The sequence below is a fragment of the Triticum urartu genome, chromosome 7 (assembly GCF_003073215.2).
Source record: "Triticum urartu cultivar G1812 chromosome 7, Tu2.1, whole genome shotgun sequence".
Classification (NCBI taxonomy): Eukaryota; Viridiplantae; Streptophyta; class Magnoliopsida; order Poales; family Poaceae; genus Triticum; species Triticum urartu.
In genome coordinates, this window is record NC_053028.1 from 664,496,670 (window position 1) to 664,522,279 (window position 25,610).

Here is a 25,610-nt window from a genome sequence, read left to right on the forward strand (position 1 = left end):
AGATCTTCTCTCTCTCTTCTGTGTCCCAGCGGTAGTACCTCACTACCAGCGGTAGTACCGCCGAAGGGTCACAAGCGGCAGTACCGCTCCGCAGCGGTAGTACCTCCCATGACCCCGCAGCTGTACTACCGCTGGGCTGTCTAGCTCCTACCGCCTCGACTCGAGGGCTCTTTTTCTCGTGTCGGGTTTTGCGACACTAGTTGCGGTAGTAGAGGCAGTAGTACCGTTTCAGAGCGGTAGTACCGCCCTTACCACCGCGGTATTACCGCGCTGGGTCCAGATCCCTGCAGCTCTTCTCTGCGCGACAGTACCGCTCGCTGGAGCGGCAGTACCGCTGGCTCAGCGGTAGTACCGCCCCCCTTTAGTGGTACTACCGCCTTGTGCGGGGCTGGTTGGTGGGGCAACGGTTGGTTTGTTGCCCCCACTATAAAAGGGGGTCCCCTTCTTCTCCTTTGACTTACCTCTTCCCCCTCAAGCTCCATTAATGCTCAAGCTCCATTAAATGCTCCAAGCTCCATTTTCGCCCGATCTATCTCTCTAGCCTATCAAACTTGTTGATTTACTCGGGAGTGGTTGAGAAGGCCCCGATCTACACTTCCACCAAGGGATTTTTGATTCCTCTCATCCCTAGCGGATCTTGTTACTCTTGGGTGTTTGAGCACCCTAGACGGTTGAGGTCACCACGGAGCCATAGTCCATTGTGGTGAAGCTTCATGGTTTTGTTGGGAGCCTCCGATTAAGTTGTGGAGATTGCCCCAACCTTGTTTGTAAAGGTTCGGTTGCCACCTTCAAGGGCACCAATAGTGGAATCACGGCATCTCGCATTGTGTGAGCGCGTGAGGAGAATACGATGGCCCTAGTGGCTTCTTGGGGAGCATTGTGCCTCCACACCGCTCTAACGGAGACGTACTTCCCCTCAAAAGGAAGGAACTTCGGTAACACGTCCTCGTCTTCACCGGATCCACTCTTGGTTATCTCTTACCTTTACTTGTGCAAGCTCTTTAGTATTACTTCTCTTGCTTGCTTGTATGCTTGTTGTTATTGCATCATATAGGTTGCTCACCTAGTTGCACATCTAGACAACCTACTTTGATGCAAAGTTTAATTTGGTAAAGAAAAGTTAAAAATTGGTAGTTGCCTATTCACCCCCCCTCTAGTCAACCATATCGATCCTTTCAATTGGTATCAGAGCCTCGTCTCTTTATTAAGGACTTTACCATCCAAAGAGTATGGTTGATACCGTAGACGGTGTGGAGGAACACTCCGGTGTGAATCCGACCTCGTCTACGGGCGATGGGGGAACCTCGGTCTCTCGTGAGGAGTTCAATGTGGCCTTGGAGACATTGAAAACCTCCATGAAGACCGAGGTTGAAAGCATGTTTACTAAATTTCTTGAGGGGCTTAAACTATCCATCGCACCGTTGAAAGTGGGTGACCCCACCGACAAGGTGACGGATTCTATCCCCGACAAGGGGGAAGCTAGTAGTGAAAAGGCTCCTTCTTGTAGTGGTAAAAATGGCACCAACATCTTTGCTCATGTGGAACCACCACTTGTTTATGGTGGACCGGTTCCTTCTACTCATTTGAATCATGCCGGTCCTCCCCCCTAAGATTGTGAAAAATGAGGACTTTGATTCTTGGGTTTACCGCTTTAAACGTCATTTAAATCATGTGAACACTAACCTTTGGAGAATCATTGAAGAAGGTTTCTATCCGCATGACTCAAGCAACTTCACTCCTCGAGAAGCCGCGGATAATCAATTCAATGAGAATGCTCTCTTCATCATTCAAGATGCAATCCTACCCGAAGACCTACCTCATCTTCGGCCCTTCGCTTTGGCCAAAGACGCATGGATTTGTGTTGTCTCCCTCTATCGGGGAAGCGCAAGCATTCACCGCTCCAATTATGAAGTGGTGCAAGATGAGGCCGATGAGTTTGCAATGAAAGAAGATGAAGAACCTAGTGAGCTTTATCGGAGGGTAAACCAACTCGCGGTCTCATTCCGAGATCACGGGAGCAAGGACACGGATGACAATTGGATCGAGCGCAAATTCCTCAAGGCAATGATGCCCTACCACAAGGCCATGTCCTCCGTCATTCGTCAAAGACCGGACTTCCACACTTTGACCTCAAGCGAAGTGTTGGATGAGTTTGTGGCCATGAACATTTTGGACAAGACCGCCGACAATGCGGTGCTTCGTTCTCAAAGGGCAAATAAGCCCAACCTTGCATTGAAGGCAAAGCTCTCCGTTGAAGAAGAAGAAGAGGAAGAAGAGGAGAGCAACCCCGAGGATACGAAGTATGCATGTCATGAACACATGGCACTCGCTTCAAGGCAATTTTGGAGCAAGAAAAACTCGAGGCCAAACTTTAACAAGAACAACTCAAGTGGCACGAAGAGCAAGCAACGTGTAAGGACTTGCTACAATTGTGGCAACATGAGTCATTTTGTTGCGGAGTGCCCGTATGAGAAGAGGGAAGACAATGGTGGCAAGCTCATCCGAAAGGACAAGGCCAAGTCGTTCCCCAACAAGAGCAACTTCACTAAGAAGACTCCTCCCAAGGAATTGGTGGTACAAGAAGAGTACAACGAGGATGACGACGATGATGAAGGTGATGAGTCGGTTGCCATGGCCTCCATTGCCATTGCGACGACTCCACGGGTGTCCTTCTTCGACTCACCCAATGAGAGCATCACCGCAAAATGCCTCATGGCTAAAGCCACCAACAAGGTAACCCCCAACATCAAAACTACCATCATTAATCATCCTTCTCCGACGGATAGCATTAATGAACTTGAGGGAGCGAATGTGGAGACAAATGAGTTTGAGGCCTTTATGGGCAAACTTAAGGGAAAATCCAAGAAGCACTTTGTTGCTCTCTTGGAACAACTTGGTGAAGCCAATGACATGATCGAGGCTCACGAAGACACCATCACTAAGATGGAAGAGCATAGTCGTGACTATACCGATGAGATTTCGGATCTTTCCAATGCTCTTGAGGAAGAACGTGGTCTTCGTTTGACTCTTGAGGAGTCACACAACGTTGATCATGCTAAGTTAAAGAAAGATTATGATCATGTCCTCATTGTTTCTCATGTGCTAAACTCCGAGAAGGCCGAACTTGAGGTTGATCTTGCTAGACTCAAAGAGGAGTTTGATCTACTTGACAAGGCTCACAAGGTCTTGAAGGGTGCTCATGCTAGCCTCAAAGAGTCTCATGATCAACTTCAAGTAAAGCTAACCAAGGAAAAAGCCACTTTTCCTCGTATGATGTTAATTGATAATGCAAATGCTACTAACCCATGTTGTGAGCATGTGCATCTCGTTGAGGAGAACGCTAAGCTAAAGGGGCAACTTGAGAGAGGTCTTGCGACTTGCATACAAGGCAAGAAGAACCTCAACGACCTCTTGATCAACCAAAAGGGAGTTGTGGCCAGGGAAGGGGTTGGGTACGTGCCCGACTCCAAGAACAAGAAGAAGAATGACAAGACCAAACGGCCTCCTCCTCTCATGCAAACCTTTGTGAAGGAGGGAGAGAGTGCCTCCGAGGAGAAGAAGAAGAACAATGGGAAGGGTGGCATTGTCAAAAAGGGCAATGCCACTCCTCGCATCAAAGCCGGCGACTTTAACCCTTCATATGTGTTATGCCGTGCTAGTGATGGGCATGTCTATGCCAAATTCGTTGGCTCTCCTCATGAATACATTGAATGGTCTATTTGGGTTCCAAAGACCCTTGTTACTAACATCAAAGGACCCATTACAAAATGGGTACTTAAAACCAAGCATTAATCTCTTGTAGGTGTTTGCTTCCGGTGGGGGATCATGGTTGCTCGATAGCGGAGCTACAAATCATATGACCGGAAGCAAGGACTTGGTGGTGGATGTGCACAAGATTTCATCTATGCCCACCAATGTCGAGTGGGGTGACGCCTCATCCTCTAAGGTATTGGGACTTGGCAAGGTGGCCATCTCTCATGATCTCACGATCGAGAAGGTCATGCTTGTTGAGTCCCTTGCATACAATTTTCTTTCCGTTCGTTAACTTGCTATCATGGGCTTTGCCACTTTCTTTGACGTCGATACCGTGGCCCTCTTGTGGAGCAAGACTCTTAAAGTAGCCTTTGTTGGGCATGTCGAGAACGGTCTATATGTGATTAACTTTTTGGAGCAACCCACTAAGACCGCGACATGCCTAATGGCTAAAGTTGATGTGGGATGGCTTTGGCATTGCCGTCTAGCCCATGTCAATATGAGATCTTTGCAAAGTCTTCTCAAGGGGGACCATGTCCGTGGATTAACGAATGTTAGTTTTTCTAAAGGTCGTGCTTGCAGTGCTTGTATCGAAGGAAAGCTACATGAGAAGGCTCACCCTCCCACGACTATCATTTATTCAAAGAGGCCTTTGGAGCTCCTTCACATGGATCTCTTTGGGCCTCCATCCTTTGATAGTCTTGGAGGTAGGAAGTATTGCTTGGTGATTGTGGATGACTACTCAAGATACACGTGGGTGTATTTCTTCAAGAGGAAGAGCGAGACCCAACAAACCATCATTGACTTTGCAAATGAAGCACAACGTCAACACAATGCAAAGATCTTGACAATAAGAAGTGACAATGGCACCGAGTTCAAGAACTACACCTTGGATGAGTTTCTCAGTGATGAGGGGATCAAGAATCAATATTCCGCACCTTACACCCCTCAACAAAACGGTGTTGCGGAGAGGAAGAACCGGACGTTGATGGATGCAACAAGGACCATGATGGCGGAGTTCAAGTCTCCGTACAACTTTTGGGCCGAAGCCATCAACACCGCATGTCATGCATCCAATCGGCTCTACCTCCGCAAGGGCTTGAACAAGACTCCATATGAGATACTCACCAGTAACAAGCCCAACCTCAAGTACTTTCGGGTGTTCGGGTGTAAGTGTTTCGTTCTCAAGAAAGGTGTTCGGTTGTCTAAATTTGAGGCTAGAGCTTATGAGGGCATATTTGTTGGTTATGCTACAAACTCTCATGCTTACTGTGTCCTCAATAAATCCACGGGACTTATTGAGGAGACGTGTAACGTGGAGTTTGATGAGAATAACGGCTCCCAAGTGGAGCAAAGTGGCACTTGTGATGTAGGTGATGAAATTCCTCCCCAAGCCATAAGAAGAATGGGTGTTGGATTTATCCTACCCATTGAGGAACCCCTTGTGGCCGAAGGAGAAGGCCAAAGCTCCACTCAAGTGGAGCCATCACCAACCCAAGGCCCACACGCTTCCGAAGAACAACATGAAGGCCCTCATCCTCAAGAACATGACCAAGGGCAAGATCACGCTCAAGACGGTGTTAACACATCAAGTGATACCCAAGGTCAAGTTCTCTCCTCCGAGAAAGTTCAAGAACAAGAACAAGCTCAAGACGGCGCTCAAGATAATCAAGTGATCTCTCCTCGTCTCACCCCCGAGGAGGATTTGGAGCGTCGTGCCGCCAAGGTTGCTTCCAAGCTCTCCACCAAGGATCATCTCATGACGAATGTGCTTGGAAGCTTACGAAAGGGGGTAAGTACTCATAGACAATTAGCAAACTATTGTGAGCATCACGCGTTTGTCTCTTGTGTCAAACCCCACAAGGTCTATGAGGCGCTAGAAGATCCGGATTGGCTCAATGCCATGCATGAAGAACTCAACAACTTCGAGCACAACAAAGTGTGGAGATTGGTGCCAAGACCGACGGGGAACCACAATGTCATTGGAACCAAGTGGATATTTAAGAACAAGCAAGATGCCCATGGGATTATCATTCACAACAAGGCTCGATTGGTAGCACAAGGCTACTCCCAAGTCGAGGGTATCGACTATGGTGAAACCTTTGCTCCCGTTGCTCATCTTGAATCTATTCGCATGTTGATTGCTTATGCTTCTCATCATAACTTTAAGTTACAACAAATGGATGTGAAGAGTGCTTTTCTTAATGGTCCCATTAATGAATTGGTTTATGTCAAGCAACCCCCCGGGTTCGAGGATCCCTACTTTCCTGATCATGTATATCAACTCAATAAGGCACTCTATGGCCTTAAACAAGCCCCACGTGCGTGGTATGACCACCTTACCGAGTTGTTACAAGACCGTGGTTTTGAAGTTGGGCTAATCGACCCCACTCTTTTTTACTAAGAAGGTCAAAGGGGAGTCGTTTGTGTGTCAATTATATGTTGATGATATTATCTTTGGTTCACCTAACAAAGCTTTCAATGAGGAATTTGCCGCTCTCATGACCTCAAAGTTCGAGATGTCCTCCATGGGAGAGTTGAAGTTCTTTCTAGGGTTCGAAGTGAAGCAAAGAAGAGAAGGAACCCTCATCAACCAATCCAAATACACTCAAGACATGCTCAAGAGATTCAAGCTAAGTGACGTCAAGCCGGCTTCCGCTCCAATGCCCACCAAGTGCCAACTTGACATAGATCCCAATGGTAAAGTGGTGGATCAAAAGGTATATCGCTCCATGATTGGATCCTTGCTTTACCTTTGTGCATCTAGACCGGATATCATGTTGAGTGTGGGAATTTGTGCACGGTTTCAAGCCGCACCTAAGGAAAGTCACTATGTGACGGTCAAATGAATCTTTCGATATTTGGCTCATACCCCAAACTTTGGCTTATGGTACCCAAGAGGATCAAACTTCAAGCTTGTAGGGTACTCGGATTCCGATTGGGCGGGAGACAAAGTGGATAGGAAGTACACTTGCGGAGGGTGCCAATTCCTTGGTTGCTCTTTGGTAAGTTGGTCTTCCAAAAAGCAAAGTTGTGTGTCTCTCTCGTCCACCGAGGCGGAGTATGTAGCAGCCGGTAGTTGTTGTGCACAACTCCTATGGATGAGGCAAACTTTAAAGGATGACGGTGTCACTTGTGACAAAGTGCCTCTTTGGTGTGACAATGAAAGTGCCATCCAGATCTCTCTCAACCCGGTGCAACACTTCAAGACGAAGCATATTGAGATTCGGTATCACTTCACCCGGGATCACATTAGGCGAGGAGAGGTCGAGCTCAACTATGTCAACACTCATGACAACCTTGCAGATATTTTCACGAAGCCCTTGGATGAAGCAAGATTTCGCGAGTTAAGGCATGAGCTAAATATCATTGATTCGAGCAACGTGGCTTGAACCCTTGCACACCCCACCACGCTCAATTTGTTGTCTAGTTTAGGTGTAGGCATGGACATAGGGGGAGTGTTGTTCTCTAAATGAACTCTTCCTCCCCCATTATGCATAAATTGATCAAGTCTTTCACTTTAGCCATTGTTGATGGTACTTGTGTTTCAAAGACGAGTTTTGGTCATGGGCCCAAGGTTAAAATCTTCGTGGCGCCGTACCTCTTGACTCAAATATAGGTGGCCTCGGCCACCGCCCTCTCTTGAAGAGGTGTGTCTTGGCCGTTTGCTGGCGTGCTCTCTCTTCTTGCCTTTTTCTTTTTCTTTTTTTTGAGCTAGGCCTTGTTGTTTGGTTGCCGTGGCATGCTGGGCGGTACTACCGCTGCTGGCGCGCGGTACTACCGCCTACCGCCCACCAGCATGGTACTACCGCTGAGGGACGGGACCAGGGGGTTATATCGGGGCAGGGGGATGTTTCTTCTCCCCCATACCCATTCACTTTGCCCCCTCGTTCCTCTTCCTCTCTCTCCAGCCTCGCCACGCCGCGGGAGGGCTCCGGCGGATCTTCGTCTCCGGGGCATCCCTCTCCGTTTCCTTCGGTGGACTCGATCCCCACCTCGTTCTCTTGTCATGGATGCCGGTATTGCCCCCGTTCCTTCTCTCCCTTTGTCTTATTTTCAGATCTTGCTTCTTAGGGGGAATGGTGGTTGCATCTCTAGATTTTTGGCTAAATCGAGGCTTGAGTAGGTTGGAGAAGGCAACTAGACTATCTGGATTAGAGTTTGGTAGGAATATTTTTGAATTTGGCAGGCCGGTAGTGCCGGATCTGACCACGGTAGCGGTACTACCGCTCTTGTTGGAGCGGTACTACCGCTCTCGTTGGAGCGGTACTACCGCTTGACCTCGAGCAGTACTACCGCTCTCTTTGGAGCGGTACTACCACTTGGGCAGTACTACCGCGGGCATGGCACGGTACTACCACTGCCTGCCAAATTCCATCATATTCCTGCCTTACCTTGATCCTTTTTGTTGTGTCTGTTGGCTTATGCTCGTTCTTTCTGGTTGTTTTGCGTGTTCTTGTGTCTGGCTCCAGGTGATGAACATCCTGAGCATCAAGCTCGCCGTATCAACCCCGGGCGTGCAACATAAAAACGCTCCTGCACCTCTGAGCCAGCTGGTGGTTCCTCTAGCACGCAACCGCCACCAACAGGTGCATCCGCAAGTGTTCCTCCACCTCCTCAGCAGTCGAAGAGATCCACCACCAAGCCAAAAGGGAAGACTGTGACTGAGATGACTGCCAAGGAGTTTTGGGAAAGGCGTCGCCGCAATCCCTATGAGGTGGACCAAGAACCCACTTTGGTCAACCGCCCGTTCTGGAACCGATTTCAGTTTGCCATCTATTTTGATGTGGTCAAGGTCAAGAAGAATCTCTTTGTTGATGTTCGCTCCATTGACATTGATGCTATGGAGAAGGACCCTGAGTACTTTGGTGAATCCCTTCACATGTGCACTCAGCTGAACATTCTCAGGATCACGCAGTTCAACAAGGATTTCGATGCAGATTTGGTGGCTCTATTCTTTGCTACCGTTCATCTTGGAACGGATGCCGACAGGACTCTGACTTGGATGACCAATGGCAAGTTGCTTTCCGTCAAGTGGAAGGCCTTCATGGAGTTACTTGATGTGGAGGATCGTGGGCTTGAGACTTCAGTCGGTTTCCGCCCTCACCGCAATGCTACGTCCACTCACAAGCAAGCCCTTTGGCCCTACTGCACTGTGAAAGTTCACCCAGTGACTAAGAAAAAAACCTATGAGCTGTCTCCGTATTTGGACATTCTTCATCGTATCTTCTGTGAGACTCTCTTCCCTCGCATTGGGAATCTGGATATGGTCCACTCTTATCTCGTGGACATGCTTCTTTTCTGTCAGCATGAGAAGGAAGCAAACACTGGAGAGAGCCTGGATATTTCTCATGTCATGTGGTCTGAACTTATCTCTACCGTGTCTGAGTGCAAGTGCCCGATATATGGTCCATTCATCATGAGGCTCATTGAGAGGGCCTGGGCACAGATCTATCCCAGAGTGATGCTGGAAACTGGAGACTTGGTTTCCCATGAGATCAAGCGTCTGAGGAAGAAGAACAATTGGGTCACCCCAGCGCCTCAAACCGGGGGTCCGTCTGCTGCTGCTGCCATGGAGACCGAGGGTGGGGCTGCCACTGATGATCACGAGGAGGACTTTGGGCCCTCTAGTGCAGAACCTTCATGGGAGCAGAAGCTTAAACGCAAGATGAAGAAGCTTTTCTGCATGGATTCTCATGGTCAGTACATGACTCATGTGGTGGAGAAGCATGCCAGGGTGTGCCACAAGGAGCTCATGCGTCATATGGGAGCGACATTTGCCAGTGGTTCTGAGGGTCAGATCACTGAAGAGGAGGAATGGATTCATCAGCATTGCCCTTGGACCGACTCCGACGCCGAGCAGTTTTCGACCAACGACGAAGATGCAGACGATCACGCTGAGATGTAATGTTCGAGATCCTTAGCTTGCCATCACCTGGAGTCGTAGCGTCACTCTTTGCCCTTTTTGGTGTCTCGCTGCCAAAGGGGGAGAGAGTGTAGGGATTTGTGTTGTTGCCGTGCTTTGAGTGTGTCATCTTGTGTTTTCTTGTGTTCTCTCGGTGTCTTTGTTTGGTTTGGTTTGGTGCCTGTGAGACCTAAGTTCTAGACATATGGTGTGAGACATATGCTCCCTATCGCTACCTTATTACTTATGTCTATTCAGTACTGTAGTATATTATGAGTTGCATGCTTGTCCTGTTTTATACTTTTCTCTCATATATCTTGTGCTTAGAATTGTTGGACTATAAAATATATGGGGAGTGTTGATCCGGATGTGTGTGTCTTGCTTTCCTAATGCTCCTCTAACTAGGTGCACACATTCAGGGGGAGCCCGTCTATATTTTGTAGTTCTTAGTTTTCCTACTTTTATATCTTTTCCTTGTGCAAATCCCTAGTTGTCATCAATCCACCAAAAAGGGGAAGATTGTTGAGGCATATCTCTCTCGAGGTAGTTTTGGTGATTGATGACACCATGTTTGCGGACTAATCATGTGCTTTGAGTAGTTCACAGATTCATCCTTGGCATGAGACGTTTTCTTCCCTTCGGAGTATTATTCAAGACGGTGTAGCTCTTTCGTTTCTCTTTTGGTGGACTAGTTGCGTAGAGGGCACCGTACTATCAAGAGGGTGTCCACTGGGGTATTGCATGGGTGGAATCAACACGTATACGTCAGCTTCTTACCCTCCGAGCTCTTCCACTTCAATGGAGAGATCTCTTCTCTCTTCTGTGTCCTGTCTAGGTTCCAGCGGTAGTACCGCGCAACCCAGCGGTAGTACCGTTGAGGAGTCACAAGTGGCAGTACCGCTCCGCAGCGGTAGTACCGCCTGTGACTCCACAACAGTACTACCGCTGGCCTGCCTGACACCACCGCCTCGTCCTCAGCCTCGATGGAGAGATCTTCTCTCTCTCTTCTGTGTCCCAGCGGTAGTACCGCACTACCAGCGGTAGTACCGCCGAAGGGTCACTAGCGGCACTACCGCTCCGCAGCGGTAGTACCGCCCGTGACCCCGCAGCTGTACTACCGCTGGGCTGTCTGGCTCCTACCGCCTCGACTCGAGGGCTCTTTTTCTCGTGTCGGGTTTTGCGGCACTAGTTGCGGTATTAGAGGCGGTAGTACCGTTTTGGAGCGGTAGTACCGCCCTTACCACCGCGGTAGTACCGCGCTGGGTCCAGATCCCTGCTGCTCTTCTCTGCGCGACAGTACCGCTCGCTGGAGCAGCAGTACCGCTGGCTCAGCAGTAGTACCGCCCCCCTTTAGCGGTACTACCGCCCTGTGCGGGGCTGGTTGGTGGGGCAACGGTTGGTTTGTTGCCCCCACTATAAAAGGGGGTCCCCTTCTTCTCCTTTGACTTACCTCTTCCCCCTCAAGCTCCATTAATGCTCAAGCTCCATTAAATGCTCCAAGCTCCATTTTCGCCTGATCTATCTCTCTAGCCAATCAAACTTGTTGATTTGCTCGGGAGTGGTTGAGAAGGCCCCGATCTACACTTCCACCAAGGGATTTTCGATTCCCCCACTCATCCCTAGCGGATCTTGTTACTCTTGGGTGTTTGAGCACCCTAGACGGTTGAGGTCACCACGGAGCCATAGTCCATTGTGGTGAAGCTTCGTGGTTTTGTTGGGAGCCTCCGATTAAGTTGTGGAGATTGCCCCAACCTTGTTTGTAAAGGTTCGGCTGCCACCTTCAAGGGCACCAATAGTGGAATCACGGCATCTCGCATTGTGTGAGGGCGTGAGGAGAATACGGTGGCCCTAGTGGCTTCTTGGGGAGCATTGTGCCTCCACACCGCTCTAACGGAGACATACTTCCCCTCAAAAGGAAGGAACTTCGGTAACACATCCTCGTCTTCACCGGATCCACTCTTGGTTATCTCTTACCTTTACTTGTGCAAGCTCTTTAGTGTTACTTCTCTTGCTTGCTTGTATGCTTGTTGTTATTGCATCATATAGGTTGCTCACCTAGTTGCACATCTAGACAACCTACTTTGATGCAAAGTTTAATTTTGTAAAGAAAAGTTAAAAATTGGTAGTTGCCTATTCACCCCCCCTCTAGTCAACCATATCGATCCTTTCAAGTATCACCAATGACAACATTAGCGGACTTGCTGCTCTTCTCATGTTCGCACTCCTCAAAGCGGTTAGGACACTTCAGAGCCCAATGATTAGGATTACCGCAGACATGGCAAAGTCCCTTCCCCTTCTTATGAGAACTATTCTTGAAGTTGGTAGAATGTGATGGCTTGTTCTTTGTATCAAACTTGCCTTTGCCCTGAGTTTTGTTCTTGTTATTTTTGAACTTGTTGGGCTGGAAGTTGTTCTTCTGTACCATATGGGCACTAGAAGCCCTCAGCAACTCAAGCACGTGTGTCCTTTGCTCTCGCCTTCTCTTCAACATCAAGAGTACCAATGAGATCCGCAACGGAAAACTCCTGTCTCCTGTGTTTCAGGGAAGTAGCAAAATTGTTCCACAAAGGTGGAAGCTTGGCAATGATGCCTCCAGCAACAAATTTGTCCGGCAACACACACATGAAGTACTCAAGTTCTTTTGCGAGCGATTGTATCTCATGAGCCTGTTGTACAACAGAGCGCTCATCATTCATCATGTAGTCATAGAATTGCTCCATGACGTACAACTCACTGCCGGCGTCCGAGGCACCAAACTTGGCCTCGAGCGCAGCCCACATGTCCTTGCCGTTTTCAAACGACATATACGAATCCACAATGGAATCATCCAGAACACTCAGAAGAGCGCCTTTAATGAGAATATCGATCTTCTCAAAAGCTTCCAGTTGTGCTGGATTAAGATCCGCCCTCAGGCTTGTCCTTGATGGCGTCATAGCAGCCCATGGTCTGAAACCAGTAGACTACTCTTGTGCGCCACCTCTTATATTGCGCCCCTTAAGGGCAGGCGGCTTCAGATGCGCAGCAAAACCACTCGGAGTAAATTGCCTATGATCAGGTTTGTGGATTGTTGGAAATATGAGAAAATTACGACGAGAATTAATCTGAATAAACAAAAGATAAATCATGACTACAGTAGCAGAGATTGAACTAATCATGCGAACTAGCATAGTAGATGAACAGATCACATCTAGGGCACATACTAGAAATATGAATTCTACCACGATCTCGAACAGAAAGGATAGATCACATACGGTGCAACGGGAGCAGCACCGCCGGCGTTGACGTTGTCGCCCATGTCGTCGAGGATGAGGTTGCTGAGGTCGGGGAAGAAGTCGTCGTTCGCGAAGTCGTCGCTGCCAGCAGTCGCGCGAGTGTGCTCCCCAAAAACCTGATCGCCCCTCTCGCGTACAGGATCACGAGAGGCGGGGTTCCGGAGGCCTGCTGTCCCTTCTCCCGGTTTACTCCCACGACCTGCCCGGCCCGGCCCGGCGGCACTTAACACTGTGACATATGGGCTACAACTTTTCGCGCCCTATTTATACCTAGCCTCAATGGATACTCCATTCTAGGGTGACGCGTTCATATGCTGAATCATGACATGGCCCTAGTGATGCAATACTTGAACTGCTATTGAAGTGAACTGGATAGCTTTTTACGCCATTTTGTTAAATGTTAAGTAGCACCGTGTAGTAACTGACTGATACAATGATGTTGTGCTACTAGATGGCTTAATATTTAACCATTTTGGCACGGCGATGCCAAAGATTCTTCATGTATCAGTAATATTTCCATTAGTTGAATGTCAACACTCATAAAAGCATTAGTTGCTTCTCGCGCCAAAACTAACCAGTCGCATGTATACCTGAGCACTACCCTAAAATAACGATCGTCACAATTTCACGCCAATACTAACCCTGACATGGATGGCATGCAAAAGCATCAGACCCTCAACAGTAAAACATGACGAGCAAATGTGTGTTTCTGAATCGCTATTTCAACAAAGAGCGGCCTCATTTCTTGGCAACATGCAGCTAGAACTCAGCTAAATGTAATAGCTACTTCGATTTTTCGGTGGATTTAAACCTTAAACTTTTAGACCAAATACAACTCAAAGAAATGAAGAAAAGAAACAATTGGACAAAACATACTCGAAAAAAGGAAAAATAAAGGAAGTTGTTTAATTTTAACCGGATGAAAATTCTCTCCTGTAAACCTCTCTCTCGACAGTTTGCGGTTTTCTACATGCTGAAATCTGCCTTCCGTCACTGTTTTACTTCCTCTCCCCTCCCCTCCCCTCGGGTCGTCCTCCCCGGGGCGACCCGAGGGCCCCTAGGGTTTCCCTAGGCGCCGCTCCCTCCACCCCTCCTCCCCTGCCGTCACCCGAGGGAGTCGTCGGGCTTCGCCTGGGCGACTGCTGATGACGGTGGCGGCGGGGCTTCGTCGCTTCACTCGCTTGCGTTGGGCCCCGGAAGCCGGGCGGCGGCCCGGTTGGTGAGGCGGCGTCGTCCTTCGGCGGGCGGCGCGCGCGGGAGGCGCGGACCGGATCCCTCGGCTGCTCGGGCAGCGAGGTCCTGGCGGGCAGTGGTCGCGGCGCGGCGAGGTTCTACCTCCTCTGCTCCAGATCTGAAGGACAGGTTCTCCCTCTCTCTGCTCTCCCTTGCTAGATTCGCCTGATTCCGGGCTTCTGATCCCCGGATCCGGTGCCGTCGGGGTGCTCCCTGAGCTGGTGGTGCTGGACGAGCCCGGGGGAAACTCCTGTTGGTATTCCCAACACGGCGGCGGCAGCGCCCCTTTTGCGTCGGTCTGCTTGTTGGAGTCGCAGCCGTGGGCTCCCATCCACACCCCGGCCATGCCTCCCGGGCGAAAGCTCAAATCCCGGCGTGGGATGGGCGGCGGCGGCGCCTGGTGCGTCGTGTCCTCCTTGGAGGCGCCGTCTGGGGAAGGTTGGTGCTTTGGGGGCGTGTAGCAGCTGCAGTTGGGCGCCTGGCGTCTTTAGAGTCGATGGCGTATATATTCGGTGCAGGTTTCAGATCCGGCCATAAGTTGCTCAGCGGCGGTGTTTTGCAATGCCCCGGCGGGTTTGCGCCCTCGAGACAGGGCGGAAGGGGATCGGGTTCCCCTTCCTGGCAGCAGCAGCGCCGTTGGTGCTGATTTAGCTGGTTCTTGAATTCCTCGGACCTAATCTTCGCCATGGGGCTTGGCAGCTTCTTCCTTTCGGCGTCTCTCCCGGCGGCTTACCCTCTTCCATCGGTTCCCTACGACGTCTGCGTCGCAGCCTCCGTGTGTGTGCTCCGGCGTGATGATGGTTGTGATCCATGGCTGGCCCGGACTTGAGGCCACCCTTGCTTTAGCTCTCGGGTGAGCGTCTCTACACTTTGACGGTTCGGTGCCTTCGAGCCTAGGCGAGGGGAAGGGTTCCTCTTCGGTGTTAGAGAAAGCATGTGTTATGCCTTCTCCACTTCCTGGTTTCAGTCATGTACCCGACCTATTCTAGCGGCTGCAGATCCTCGTGGCTTCTTCCATAGTCGTTTCAGGGCCTTTGTGTAGTGGGCTTACCCTCAATTAGCTGCACTTCAATGTAATTTTCCGTTCGCTGGTTGTCGGTGTAGCGTTGTAAGCTGTTCTGCTTTCTCCCTTGTATCCTTTAGCCGTTGCTTTGTTCGTGGTCTGCTCTTGTACTCCTGGCCGGTTGATGGCTTTGTTAATTCAAAGTCGGGCTCCTCTGGAGCCTCCGTTCCAAAAAAACCTCTCTCTCCGCTCACCACGTGTCCCGCCCACCGCTCCCACCTTATCTTTTCCCTCCAGCCTTATCTTCTCCATGCATCGCTTCCTCCTTTCCCCCCTTTTCTCGTTCAACGGCAGGGGAGAGGCACCACCGCAGGGGAGCAGCCTGATTCATCCTCACGCCACCGGGGCTGCAGTAGAGTGTGAACGAGGTTGTCGAAGGTTTGCCGTGGCTGTGTTGGAGCAGCACCGAAGCTGCATCGCGGCTTCCGCCATCATTGCCGCCTTTGCGTCGTAGAGCCGCCATGGCCGCCGCAATGGAGCGAGGTTGTTGAAGCTCCGTCGTGGTTGCATTGAACTGCCACCGGAGCTGCATCGCGCCTCCCGCCGCCGCCGGCCGCGTTGCAATGGAGCGTGCCCGGCTGCAATGGACCTCCGTTGCGGCTACAGTGGAGCGCAGCCGGCGATGCAACGGAGCTTCGTCGGAACACCGTGTGCCGGTGGCTGCAATGGAGCTCCGTGTTGGCTGCAATGGAGCTTCGTCAGAACGCTGCAGGGCGATGGCTGCAATGGAGCACGGTCGGGCAGTAATGGAACTTCGCCGGGACGCTGATGGTGCTGCGTCAGAGCTTTTCTTTCGCGCTGCGGTGCTGCCATGGAGCTGCAGTGGAGCTTCCCCGGGGGTCGTCCGTGTTGCGTTGGAACTTGTTTTCCATCGTCTCCGGTGTGGCTGCGTTGGAGCTCTGCCAGTGGCTACGGTGCTGTGAGGTCGCTGACGTAGGCGCCACGGTGAGGTGGGATTGATGGCGAGGATCATTATTTGTGTTCACTGCAGAGGAGGCACAGTGGGATTGACGATGAGCTGCTTCGTGTGATTTTCTGTATTGACCTGATCTAAGGGCTACGCATCGGGCAATCTGATGGCTGGCGATGAGGTTTAGATTTGTTTGTTATGCCAGTTGAGTCGTAGTAGTGGCCAAAAATAAATAACTTTTGGGCCAAATTCACCGGCCCCGCGCGTCCCGTTTTGAAATTTCAACCACCTGCCTATCTTTGGCCTTTTCAACCCTAGACATCTCTCCTACCAACCCTTTTCTCCCGGAGGTATATATGTAGCGACGACCCCCCGAAATTTTCCGACACCCACAGCCAGCCGCCACCCACACCTGGCGTCCCGGCTCGTCTCGTCGTTCTCCTTGGCTCCCCATCCCTCCTCAAGATGGCAATGGGGCCCCAAAACCCGCGTCCCCGTGGGTTTTTACCCTATTAGGGGACGGGGATGGGCATCTTTTCATCCCTGCGGGCTGTTGTTGGGCACATTATACAACCCGACAGGTTTCATGGGTTTACACCCGTTTCGGTAATCCCCGAACCCGAAACCCGGCAATACCCGTGAAATTACATTATTTTTGTACCACCGTAGTCATCTTACCCCCGAAATCTTAGAGGCCTTGATGTGTTCACAAGATTAGATAAGAAACAAATATATGGGTGTGTCTTTCTTTACATATCATCATAAAGTTTATCACTATCTTGCTGCAATGTTTCATAAGATGTTCATTACTACTTATTTGATTCTCATAGATGCTGACAATGAATAAGGACAAAGCTTTTGGAGTTGTCTTCAAGACTTTACATTCTCATAGATTTGGCATTGGAAGATTTGAAGATGGTCGTTTGGAGGCTTGGAGATGTGAAAGATGCCATGATGATTTCAATTTTAAAGTGATTTGTGAACTATAAGTTCTATTTCAGAACTTATATAGCTGTTGAACCATCTACTATTGTTTTTTGTTGAAATTTACTCAAGTTATACTGCTGAAATGTGCTTGTTTTGCTGCTGAAATGTTATTCTTTGTCGCCACTATGTTTGTTTAAATATTTTGATTTTATCGTGGGTTCCCCGTGGGTTCCCGAAACCCGATGGATTTAGGGGACAGGCAGAAAACTAGCCCCGCACACGATGATGAGGACGGGGACGGGTTTACGAGTTTTTCGTGGGGATGGGTTTGGGAAGGCAAAACCCGATGAGTTTCATCCCCGTTGCCATCTTGAATCCCTCCGGCGCAGTCGGCTGTCGGCTTGCCTCCCCGTCTACCCGTGCAGCCGACGCTTGGTACGGGCGGATTAGCAAGGCAAACCCAGGTCGCTTATCCTCCGTGCGTGGGCTCGCAAGCGGCAGACGGCGACGGAAATTGGGTGGTCCTCTCCTCCCCACGATTCGACCCTGACCCCAAGGTTTGCTAGGCTAAATCCTCCTCCCGCTCTCCTCGATAATCCTCGTTTGTTTAGAGGCGGCCCGCTGGTTGTTAAAAGTTAGTCCGCTGTGCTCTGCTCGATGGCCGATCCGCGAGTTGATGAAGGTTCGGGGCTGACGTGTGTTGCCGGGGATCAGATCTGGGGCGCTGGAATTAATAGAAATTACCGAGGAACGGCCGGCCGCTTTGGCTATTTGTCGTCTGTTTAAGTTTTATTAGGATTTTGGTTGTATTAGTGTCATCCTGTGGCGGATGGATTTTGGATTCTGCTTCAGTTCTCTTCCTGCGGTGATCTGTGTAGCGGAGGTGGCGTTTCTAGAGAGAACAGTGTCCACTCCAGGTTTCGTAATATGTCTAAGATCCCGTTGTTATTTTGTGCTCTTCCGTGAGTCTCTCTGAGGTCGCCGTCTGAGATTGATAGTTGTCGCTTATCTGTCTTAGGTCGCTCGGCCCGTTCCTGATTGCAACGTTGTCTTTGACTGAGGTCGCAAGGTCGGCCCGGTGAAGCTTAGGCTGTACTCCCTCCGTAAATACACATAGGAGTGTTTAGATCAGTAAAGTGGTGATCTAAATGCTCTTATATTTTCTTCGAGTGCTGTATCTAAAGTGGCCATTTCACCCTTTTTTGCTTATATTATATATTGAGATTTGTATCTAGCGAAGCAGGCGAAGGTTTGCCGACGGCAGAGATTGCTCGGTGAGATTTTTCTTCCCAACAGCGTAATTTTATTCCGCTACTCGCCGAAATCAACAAACGATTTGCGGAAATTTTGGGATGGTTTTGAAATCGGCGGATACAGAGATTCGTAGTTGGTTTGCTGATAGTTTATTGGGGATTGAAGTTTACTCAGTATTTTGGGTGTTTTTATTTGCTAGATTTGCTGCTTGATTAGATTTCATCACCATGATTTTTTTTAGATCATCAGGGGAGTTTTAAGCCCCCCCCCCCCCCCCCCCGGTTCCATTAAAGATAATGAAACCAAAACAGTTCCAACAAACCAAGCATGCCTCAAGACGCATGTTCTGAAAAGGTCAAAAACAAAACAAGTAGAAAGTTTGAGGCCTACAGCCTATTACATTCATGGTTCTCTAATAAGCTAGCGGGCAGAGCTGCCGCAGCAAGAATTAGCCAGCATCCTTTTGTCTTCTGCAGCAACCATCAGGCAAACCTCCTTGATCTGCTCCAGGAACCCCCCCTTCATCTTCTTGAGAGGTTGGGTTGGTGTGCCAGGCCAGTCAAGAGGCGATGCAAGGCTTGTGTTTGACAGGCTCTCTTTTTTAGTTGGCGAAACACCCGACCTTGAGATGTCTGGACTCTGGTAACCAGTCTTGCGCATCCCAGAGGTGAGCTTGGGTAGAGAAGAGCTATGAGTGACACCTCCAGTGTCCATTAGGTCCTTTTTCATCCTGAGGTCAACTGAAGGGGAGCCTTGAGAATGCAGGATACCCAATCCAGCATCATCTGCATTTTTTCGAGAGACTCGCTGGTGTACAGAATCATCCACCTCTTGAGGGTCTTCCAGATCAGCCACCAAATCTGTTTAGTGTCAGACCAAACAGCATTATCAAAAACATGTTTATTTCTAGTTTTCCATAAGCTCCACAAGACACAAGCACAAAAAGCATTCAGCACTTCATGTTTCTTGTTAGCAGGCCAAAACTTGGCAATGGAAAAATAACTAGATCCTATATCTGTGGATAAGAATGTAGAGACTTCGCTCCAGATGTTCTTAGCAACCACACAGCCAAAAAACAAATGGTCTATAGTCTCCTGCTCAGAGCAGAACAAACAGTATGGGTTCTTATCAATCCCCCTTTTAAGTAAGTTGTTTTTAGTCATCAGCTTGTTGTGTGCCAGAAGCCAAAGAAAAACTTGTATTCTGGGTGGCACAACAATGGACCAGACCGAGGGGATATATACAGGGGTCACCCCCCTAAAGTTAATAATGGTATATAGAGAACTAGAAGAGTAAACCTCTTTTGATTCATATTGCCAGATCATAGCATCCTCTTCTCCATTAAGGGCAGTCTCTTTTATGATTTGCTCTAGGCAGTACCATTCTTCCATCATAGCAGAGGTAAAAACCCTCCTAAAAGTAAGCTTAAATCACCATGATTTTTGCCCATGTGTCATGTTGGAATTGAAATTTGTTTCGCTATCAGCACAAAATTTTATGTGTAAGTTTCCGTTGTCTGTCTGAGGTCATCGTCTGAGATTTATTTCTGTCTCTTGTCTGTATGAGGTCGCTCGTCCTGCCGCTGATCACACCGCTGTCGTTGACTGAGGTTGGAAGGTCGGCTAGGTGTCAGGTTTAGGCTGCACTTATTTTTTTTAGCCTACTTAGGCTGTACTTGCTGTATCTGAATTGGACGCTGTCGTTGATAGTTTATAGGGGATTAAAGTCTATTGAGTGTCTTGGGTGTTTTTATTTGCTATATTTGCTGCTTGATTTTATTTCATCACCATGATATTTGCCCCTATGTTACAATGGAATTGAAATTTGCTTTGCCATCAGCACAAAAAATTATGGTGCTGGATTGAAATTGGCAGATGGATGCACTTTGTAGTTATCAGAATTTTTTCAAATAAGTTATCAGGCATGCCCTTGAGATGTTACTCTGGCTCAGCTTAATTCGGAGACATATTTTGCTGACATTATGTGCAGTATTTATCCACCACCGGTTATCCCGATAGTTGATGTTCTATAATTATCAGTCCTATTGCATCTTAGTAATCAGGTTTGTAGCCTAACAACTGTAGATCATTTTGTCATTTCAGTTTTCCCATTAAATCTAATAGTGCTCAATGTCCTAATATTTTACCATGCTAGTTTTGTTTTATTTTACCATGATTGCTGTTCTAATGCACCAAGGTCTGTAAGCTCTGGCATTTGTTTCTTCAGCTCGTCGGTTATATAGTAGTTATCAGGTTTCCCCTTCACAAATCTGCATGTCTGCTGTAGCAAAATTACTAGTCTATTAATTTCTGTTCATGTGCAAAATTGATTTGATTTTTGTTAGTCAGCGTGCATCACCGCAGTTCTTTTGTTGCTCTGTGTTCAACATGTGTTTCTGCACTTTTGCTTCATGGCTATGGTCTGTGCAGACAACAACAACAAAGCCTTTAGTCCCAAACAAGTTGGTGTAGGCTACGGTCTGTACTTCGCATAATTACCATCACTATTATGAAGAATTTGCCTTGTCTAAATATAAGCCTTTTTAGAGATTTCAATATGGACTGCATGCAAATCTATTCTGCATTGGAATATTTTTGAGTGTAGATTCACTCATTCTGCTTCATATGTATTCTGCATTGGAATATCTAAATAAGCTTATACTCCCTCCGTCCCAAAATATAAGAACGTTTTTAACACTAGTATAGTGTAAAAAACGTTCTTATATTCTGGGACAGAGGGAGTAGTATTTAGGAACGGATGGAGTACTAGTCAATTATAAGCAAGCTTACCAACTGATGTGTGTGTGTGTGTGTTTTACTGTTATTTACTCTTCCTTTTTTTCTCGTTGATAATTTAGCACATTTTCATTTATACTCCATAAGTAAATTTTGTCCATTTCTATGACTTTAAAGTTGAAGTTTCCAGGACTATTGTGTACAAACTACCATGTGCATTGTATTAAAATTACCATGCTTGTAGTAGTAGATTTCACCAGGTTGTTTCGGGGTATTTTTCATCATATACGTTTGAAAGGGGTGGTACGGTTCTTCATGTGGTGTTTTTATTCTTTGATTATGAAGTAAACTCTCCCCTCTGGTATTTCTATATATTTTTAGATTATTTTGTGGGACATCTTTAACTTGTTTCGTCCTCTTATATGCGACAGGGCACAATGAAAAGGAAACACAGAGGAGAGGCCGCGATTCAGGAGGCGGCTTCTTTGACGAAGTTGAAGTCCCCCACGACATTAGTTGGTGGAGAGGAAGGAATGCCTAGCCAGCCAGATATGATAGACATGCAGGTTGAGGTGGCCACATAATCTTCCTTGAAGAGATCCTGTGATTTTCTTGTGAAGCCTTTTGATAGGACTTACACGAGGCGCAATAAATTGAGGCTACCGTCTCCGCCACCACAAATTGCACCAGTTCACCCTACCATGCTGTCGGAAGCTGAAACTCATTACCATGTCAAGAGAATTGTCATCCAAGAGCTTGGTATTCGGATGCCCGATAAGGGCACCGGTGAGACCATTACACACCCCAGTCAGAAGAAGCTAGATTCGTGCAGGTGAGCTACCATTGCCTTTCCTTCTTCTTTTCAGTTTCATCGTCACTGTATGGTAATTATAGGAGTCTTGTACAGTAATTTTAGGTGTGATTCTATAATAACTTCGGTATTTAACACTGATAACTTATACTTCTCATTTTTATACATTGTTTACTTTTGCTCCAACCACTTTGTCATTTTTCTGCAGGGGATCTGCCAAGCAGGTTGATATGGCTAAGGCGTCATCCAGTGTCTCAGGAACAAGGTATTTCCAATTCCTAATTTTTTCATTTTCTTTTCTGTTTCATATAAGACGCACCAATTTGATTATCACCTTTTTATCTTTGTTTTTTGTAACAGGTCTCATGTAAGTACCGCGAAGGACGATGACACCTGCGATATGACATCAAGGCGAGTCTCATATTGTCATCTCTCTTTTTATTACCATTTCTTTCTATAACATAGATAACTTAATTCAAATAGGATGACAATTTATACAGTACTAATATCTGATAACTTCTTTCCTTCTCCCTTTTCTCCTTTCTTTTTTTTCAGCCATAAAAAGGTAAGGAAGGCTGTGAGGAAGGTCCCTCTTTCCAAGACTAGGACTGCTACTCGGTTCAGAGCCACATCATCACAGCCGCCGCAACAAGGAGTGGTTGATATTGTAGAACCACTCATGGCGACTTCTCAAAATGCGGTCACACAAGCTGCTGTGACAGGCTCCCCAGCTTGCGCTGAAGCTGCAACAACATATGAAGGCGCAGCGGATGTGCTTGCGGTCACCTCACCTGTTATATATGGTGAAGCTGTAGATCAGGTCGCTGCAAGGACGACCATTGCTACTGTTATAGAAGACCTTGTTGATGTGGCCGCTTTCACTGAAGCTGAAGCTTTCGGACTTGTTACCGAACCCCTAGTTCCAGAAGCTGCTGCAGATCAAGTGCAAATCCATGCTGCAATGGACGGTGTCGGCGAATTTGTTAAAATGCAAGATGTCCAAGTTTCTACCGCAACATCAATTGTTAGTGAAGCCGAAGCCTCTACCATCCCAAAATTCTAAATTTTGTAAGGTCAGTTACTCAAATAGGATTAATTATAACTTTCTTGTGTTGGTTACTTTTATTTTAATTTTGACAAGGATTTAAACTTTTTGGAGTTTATTGAATATTCAAATGATAGGGAATAAGAGGTCATTCCCAAATATCTAGTTGGATTTTTAAATTGGACCTTTTATATATTCTAATCATTATTCAACGCAAGGCAATTGTTGGAGACGAGATAATAAGACTTGTCCCCAATTATATATAGTTGATAATGACTAGAATATTATTTGTAGTTCATGAGATTTATTTGGGCCATTAAGTCCTCTTGTACAAATAATTTGCAATTTTTTTGAAGATGGAACTATTTTTCCGGCTATAAAACCAGGTGCTACTTTGAAGCACAAGTGTAAACTAAAAAGAATACTATTGCTCCCTCTCTCTCCCTCTTCTTTTTATTCTCTCACAACTCTTTTATTCTCTATGATACCTCCATGGTGCATCCTTCCTAAGATGTCTGAAAGTATGAGCAATACTCTATAATGATAAATACTTAAAATTACTTACAACTCAGCTGAACAAATGATAAACATGATGTCGAAACTCTAACGAATTCCTCTGGCAGTGTACCAAGATGTGCAATGATCTAACATAGAAGATGTGAAAAAATGAAACGGAATAACCTCTCTAGTCATGTAATAACGGAAAATATTGCATGACAACATATCTCCCAACGCCATAGAACTGTCGTGATAGGTATGTAGGATGGCTGTTTTGAAAGCAATAAATTATGGGCTTATGCGTAGAAGAAGTTCCTGAAATACATTTACGTTAAAGACCACTGTGGCAGCTATGTGTAGCTACCATGGCAACCTGTTTTTTCCGCTCCCACAATTCATTTCATAGTAATAGCAAAATGTTCACACAAGAACATATCACATACATATTGTCTAATCAAATTACCCACACATATATGACATCATGCATACATATTTAATAGCAGATTACCTAAGCGAAATTTTCTAAGTAAATTACCTAAGAAAATAATGCCGTAGCTTCCTTGCGGCCATGAACACCTCATATGTGATCTTTTGGTAGTGTGGATACCTTGTCTTGCAGGGTGTGAGTACCTCGCTGACATGGTACACCCGGTGTTGTACCAGTCGTTGCACCTTTCCGGCCTCCTCCTGTTCCTCAGCGATGACTATACTGACCACTTGAGTGGTCACCAATATGTATAGAAGCAAAGGTTCTAACTGGGCTGGGGACGCGAGGAGTGGGTTCAACTATATAGGAGGTTCTTGAGGTCTGTGAATGCTTCTTCGGCCTCCTCTCTCCAATAGCACTTGTCGCCCTTTTTAAGGAGGCGATATAAGGGTAGATCTTTCTCTCCTAGTGGGGACATGAATCAGCTAAGGGCTGCCACACATCCTGCGAGCTTCTGTACCTCGCGCACCGTATCCAGAGGCTGGAGGTTTACTATCGCTTGAATTGTTTCTAGGTTCACCTCAATTCCCCGCTATGATGCGAGGACCCTGAAAACACACTTTTTGTGGTTCAGCTTCATCGTAAAATTGCAGAGGTTGTAGAAGGTCTACTGAAGGTCGCTAAGGAGGCTGGAGCCCTGTTTGGATTTGAGCACAATGTCGTCGATGTAGACCTCTGCATTGACTTCGATCTGTTTGTTGAAACACTTCTGCATTGTTCGCTGGTATGTTGCTCCCACGTTATTGAGGCCGAAAGGCATTGGGATGTAACAGAATGGTCTGTATGGTGTGATAAAGGAGGTCGTCTCCTTATCACATTCCTTCATACGTATCTAGTGATATCCAAAGTATACGTTGAGGAAGCATAGGCGCTCACATCCTACCATGACGTTGATGATCTAATCTATCCGGTGTAGTGGGAACAGGTCTTTGGGGCATGCTTTGTTGAGGTAGTTGTAATCCACGCACACGCGCCATGTCTGGTTCTTTTTCTGCACCATTACTAGGTTTGCGAGCCATTCTGGGTGCGCGACTTCCCTTACGAATTTGGCCGCGAGTAGCTGTGCTATTTCTTCCCTTATTGCCATTCACTTTTCTGTAGCGAAATGAAACAGGGTCTTTTTCACCGGCCTCGCGTCCTTGCGGATGTTTAGGTTGTGTTCGACCTTGTCGGCTAGTACACCCGACATGTTGAGGGGCCTCCATGCGAATATATTCTAGTTTGCTCTCTCTGAGGTCTCTACCGATCGCTACTGTTTTGCTGGGTTCCTCAAGTTGAACTACTTAGAATTTCTTCATGTGTTTGGCTGGTTGGAACAAGGGCCCCGGCCTTGATTTCTTCGGGAGCTCATTCTCTGATGGCCCTATTGAAAGTGCAACTAATCCCTCGGGTAGTTTTGGTAATTAATAACAACATATATATCATTGATCTAATGCTCACTGCAAATAGATTTCAGAAATGATCAATGATTGGCATGGCAAGGATGAATGGATGTGGACCCCTCAAAATGCTAAGGAGAAGAATTGGCAACTCCAAGACTCTACATTTATGGTTTTGTGATCCAAGAACACATTGAGTCCCTTAGGAAAGCCAATACTCTTAAAAGGGAATGAGATATTGATGATGAGGTTGTTGCTCAAGTGCTTAGTGATATTGCTCCAAAAACCCTCGGTCATTTTCTCAAACACATCTATTCAAACCCTAATTCGTTAACTCG